The sequence below is a fragment of the Elaeis guineensis genome, chromosome 2 (assembly GCF_000442705.2).
Source record: "Elaeis guineensis isolate ETL-2024a chromosome 2, EG11, whole genome shotgun sequence".
In the NCBI taxonomy this organism is placed as follows: domain Eukaryota; kingdom Viridiplantae; phylum Streptophyta; class Magnoliopsida; order Arecales; family Arecaceae; genus Elaeis; species Elaeis guineensis.
This window is the reverse complement of record NC_025994.2, coordinates 108,812,144-108,817,481: the sequence shown is the minus strand read 5'-3', so window position 1 is coordinate 108,817,481 and position 5,338 is coordinate 108,812,144. Positions and strand designations below refer to the sequence as shown.

Here is a 5,338-nt window from a genome sequence, read left to right as displayed (position 1 = left end):
TCCATGAATGTCTCGGGCTTCTTTCCTCGTTCCCCCAACACCACCTGGTCGATAAGCTTCAGGTGGATGGCAGTCTCAGCTCCCTGAGTTGAGGACGGCGACTCTGCAAATTAATCCCACATCGCCTGATTGAAAATTTTCAACTTCCCTCTTCTATAATCCTCCCGCCATGGTTATTGTCTCTTCGGAGACATCCGATAAAATTGGAACGATACAGAGAAGATTAGCATGGCCCCTGCGCAAGGATGACACGCATAAATCGAGAAATGGTCCAAATTTTTTTTTGGATTGCCGTTCCTTCCTCTTTTTCTTTCTGTTTTTGTCCAGATTTGATTTACTTTTTTCCGAAGCGTGAAACTCTTTTTTTTATTTTTTCCTTCCCTGATGAAGCTAATCCAAATTGGGATGAAGCTAATCCAAATTGGGACCGGTGGAGACCCCAGAAATTTACTTGGTATGATTTGGGCTATGATTTTTGCCTATTCAGAATAATTTATATTCATACATTGTGGGCTAGGGTTTGGATTGGATGCATCGACTGGTTTAATTCGGCGCAGTACCCCTTCCCCACTTCTCTCTGAAACCTGGCTTAAATGATTTGTTTTTTTTTTGTGCCTTCTCCACTTCTCTCTGAAGCCACTGAAACCAGGTCATCGTTCCTTCCTCTTTCTCTCTCTGTTTTTTTGTCCAGTTTCCTAGCTTTGATTTACTTGTTCCGAAGCATGAAACCCATCATTTTTCTCTTTTCCCTGGCTCGCGATAAAGCTAACCCTAACTGGGACCAGTGGAGACCCGAGAAATCTATTTGGTACGATTTTGGCCGTGATTTTCGCCTATTTAGGATGATTTATGTTTATATATTGTGGGTTAGGATTTGGGTCGGATGCAGCGACCAGTTTAATTCGTCGCAGTACACCTATGATATTTCCACAGAACGCCCTCTGCGGTCTTGGTGTTTAGTATGTACGTTTTAAGACTTTGAATTCAAAAAAACCCTTCTCATATTGTGTCTTTTTTTACCCGCAACAATTATGACATCAATTCTAGTAGGCGCTTTTTGGATGCAGAAAGGATTGTGAACAACATCATAACATGGTATTCGAACATAGAGTATCGAAAGCATGGTGAATCATTTTTTGGGGAAAGGGATCTCCCCAGCGGCCATCAGGGAAATATAAGGGTGCAAGTGTGGATGGTATGGATGCGTTTAATATGATTGTCATGATGGCTTTACTCTTTCTCTTCAGAGCATTCATCTGTTACATGTCGGCTAAAAATTCTTAAAATGATCTTTTTGGTTATGCAAATGTTAACTGCATAGTTGCTCGAATCTCAAGAGTATACTTCTAATTCCAAAACTAAATTCGAACATTTTTCTTCCGGTCAACTTAGAACCACGGTTAGTTTCGTCTTTTAAGCCAAATATACTATGTAGATGGGCAATTTGTGCATGCTATTGTCTTTTCCATTTTTTCCAAACCCCAATAATCAATTTGTCAAGATTAAAATCAGTTTTGTCTGTTTTGAAGAGATCTGGAAAGGATATGATGCTGGGTTCCAAAGAAATTTTAAGATTTTTCCACGTTTTCTTTTGTTGACATATTTATCCAAATGCTTAAATATCGACCATGTAGATCATCATGTGCTTGATTGCAATCCCACCATAAGATGATACATTGCAATATAGAATAACTGAAAGTTCTCATAGTCATTATTTTCCACAAAAATCGCAATCTTTAACTATTTCAGCACAAGGCTGCTGATGTCACCGACCTGAAAGTCCCAAACAAGACATACTCAAATGATTTCTAATCATTTTTAAAACTTACTTTATTTATATTTTTATAATTGTTGATTCTATAATATTGTTTAATTGAAACTGCCAAAAACCAAAACTAATTTGGCATAGCAGTAAGCCAGTAACTGAAACTGGTCCTTTAAATGCTCCAAGTCATTCTGCTTTTATACAGGAACTGAAGAATTACCTTCAATTTAGGATCTGATTCATTTCGTATTTGCAGCAGTATATCCTCAAAAGTAGATTAAAGTGAATTCAAGTGTTGTTTTGTCAAGTGATCTTGGGAGAATACAGAGGAAGCTGCGCTAAGGTCTACACAATCTCATACCTGTTTGATATGTATGATCTTTGGGCTGGACGGCAAGCTATCTGCAAAGAATTACACTATCTGGATTGAATATGAGCCTATGTCTTGCCTATGAATTCACTAAGCATCAGGATGATTTTTGGTTCAGAAGTGCATTATCAGTTGTTATCAAAGTTTCAAGTTTGGGGATAACGAAAATTTAGAAATCCAAGCATCTCAACAACTTGAATTTTGAATGTCTGGGCCATAGAAATGAAAATATGGGTAATTTTAACTATACTGAATGTGTGTCTTGGATATCATTAATTTCACTTCTATACTCTTCAAAATAATAACTTGATTCAGTTGAGAATTTTCTTGTAGCTCAGAAGAGTATATAATGATTGCCTCTGATGAGTTGTTTCTAGTTCGGGGCATTGTTTGGTTTGAAGCTTAGTCTGTCAAGTATCATGGCAAAGATGGACTTACAGGTAGATCACTTGCTTATGATTTGTTTTCTCTTTTTTTTTTTGGTTTCTTAAAAAGAGACAGTGGGCATCATCGTCATAGAGTTTGGTGTCTCAGGTGTCCTCCACTTGAGAAATTTTCTGTTTGGCACTAAAAGAGAAGATTGCCTGGGCCCAAACTTCTCAAAGTCTGAAGAGGTACAACATAGGTTTTCAAGCAAAGACATGACTTCTCCTCATGGCAAAATATGACCACATTGAAGAAGAGATCGATGCCATAAGAGCTGGACAAGTTATTATGCTGCCAACTAAAATCCTTTATGGATTTGGTTGCATGGTAAGTGATTGAGGTTTCCTCTCAAATGCTGCAGATGGTTTGTTTTTTCTCCCTTTGTCTCTGATGTGCTTGTTGTTTGTTATTCTTGTGAGGTATTCCAGTTCACTTGCACTCAAAAACTTCTTTTAGACGAAATTCAAATTAGTACCTTCTTTTTCATATTCAAGTTGTAGTTCATGTATCATACTATATTGGATATTAGAAACTGATCATGTGCAGTGCATGTTTGAGAGGAAAAATGATCATAAACATTAAATTAAATCTCTGCCAATTATACAAATATGTCATTGAATAAAAATGATTTTATATAAAATGGATTGCTTGGGCGGTGGGGAGAGAGGCTTAACTGGAAATATTGCTAGATGGAGATGGAAGTTTCAAAATCAAATAATTCTGTATCTAAAATTATAAATCTCAATGTTAATCAACCTAGTGAAAAGGAAGGCATTTGTTGTCTGGTTGGATTTCCTTTTTTGCTAAGTTTTGCGGAGAGAGTTGTAGTTTGGGGGAAAAAGGTGACTAAAGGTATTCTTGTCTAAGAAGTTGTCAAATGGAATCTAGAGGGGAACAGAACTGTAACTTTTCAATAAAATAGAGATAGAGATGAGTTTATTAGTTCTACTATAACCTAAGAAAAAGTAAGTCCAAAATTTGAAGAGGGTTGAGGAAGGAAGGTTGTGGTGGATGCTTAAAATTTCAGGTATTGAGACTACCTTTTGATTTGGTCCTGGCATCACATACATGGGCAATGTCCTACTTCGACTACATGAACAAGTCAATGAATCTGTTTTGTTTAACATCGGATGATAGGAACATGTGGTGCCTTTTTATGGATTCTATGAGATGTTCAATGCCTAGGTTGGAAACCACTGAAAATCAATTATACACCACCTGTGGTGTACATACAGAACAAACTTAAACTTTGTTTCTCTAGCAGTCAATATGTGGTATGCTTTTGTTCAGCATGGTAATTGGAATGACTGTGTGATGACTAGAAATTCCTAGGACTACCAAATGTCCATTTTTAATTTTTAACTTTAAGCCATTGGAGTGAAGAAGCTTAAAAGGAAAGAAAAATGCAAAGAGTAAAGGACATAGCTAGCAAAAAAGTGAAATATTTTTAAAAAAAGTTTAACCTTGGCTTTTTTCTAAAAAAGAAAAAAAAAATGAAGGCCAGGACCTACTTATGGCCCTGGCACTGGTGCTGGGAGGGGCAGATGAACTGGAGATTTTTTTTTTTTTTGGCTCAAAGTGGTGCTTCAAGGACTCAACCTTGTGCCATTGCGCTTGTCCGCCCTAATTTACCGTTGTGCTAAGCAAAAGAAGAGGGACTCTTGGGCTGATCTAACATTGGAATGGAAAATAAAGAAGGAATAAATAAGAAGAAAGAGAAACATAAAAGAAAAGGGACTTGTGGGCTGATTTGACATTTTATCGGAAAATAAGAGAGAAGAAAATAAGAAGAAAGGGAAGCATGAGAAGAGTCCATAAAGAGTTTGCATGGTCAGGAACCCTCACACCCCTCCCCCCTCTTTCACTGCATTTCTTCACTGCATTGGGTTTTATCATTGCTGAGGCTAGGTCAGCTAATTATAATCTGGATTTGTAACTGCATCATAAAGGCAACATGTAAATTTTAAATTTGATACTATGAAACTTGATAATACTCATTGAGAAACTGGATTTTTGTGGATAGTAGTAATAATTCGAAAAATATAAGGAAACTTAAAACAGCAATCATATCAAACAATGGCCATGATGATCATCTTATATATGGTTCTGCAAATGAGATGATCTACATAGCCATCACTTGTTTATCTTTCTATATGTTTATGTATGATGTAACCAAGTTGGGATGAACAAAGAAGTTGTAACTACTACAAGTCATTACAACAATGGTTAAATGATGCCTAGGTTTTGGTGTCACCGGTGCACAACCAAAGCTATATCAACAGTTAAACCCACTTTCCTATTGCAGCACATGGCCATTGTTTCATAAATAGATTATGGTAGGTCTCATGTTTGTTTAACAAATTAACAATGCCCTCAAAAATTACAAACATAACTGAGTAGTCTTCCAGCATAATATTAACACTTTAACAAGAATATATACATGAAAGTTGAGATCAGTCATCCCCTGTTTCATAAACTAATCATTGGAGGACCTTGCATTGCACTACAGATCTTTGGTGCAAGGAAAATAACGCAACATTTGAATTTGGTTAAGGCCATTTGCTTTTGTGAAAATGAAATCTGGATTGAGCACAGAAAGCTTCATTATTGATTTGTTGGAACAACCCTGTCAAACTAGAACATATGAACTGAAGATAACAGTGATTAATCTCCTGAATATCTTCCACAAGGAAGAAACCAATAACGCTGTTTTGAACTATCCATTCCAGATCTCCTAAAAGAATGCCCCATTGTTTCCTAAAAGGGAAACTGCCCCC

General features: G+C 36.7%; 1 long non-coding RNA gene and 1 other non-coding gene across 2 annotated transcripts; both read left to right on the top strand.

Moving 5' to 3' along the window:
* LOC109506264 (uncharacterized) lies at positions 1 to 3,043 on the top strand. The gene is made up of 4 exons (XR_002165500.2): positions 1 to 1,195; positions 2,022 to 2,369; positions 2,469 to 2,575; positions 2,670 to 3,043. It is a non-coding gene; the product is annotated as an uncharacterized lncRNA (long non-coding RNA).
* On the top strand, positions 179 to 281 carry LOC114913020 (U6 spliceosomal RNA). Its single transcript, XR_003799041.1, has one exon. It is a non-coding gene; the product is annotated as a U6 spliceosomal RNA (small nuclear RNA).
* Positions 3,044 to 5,338: the final 2,295 nt, after the last annotated feature.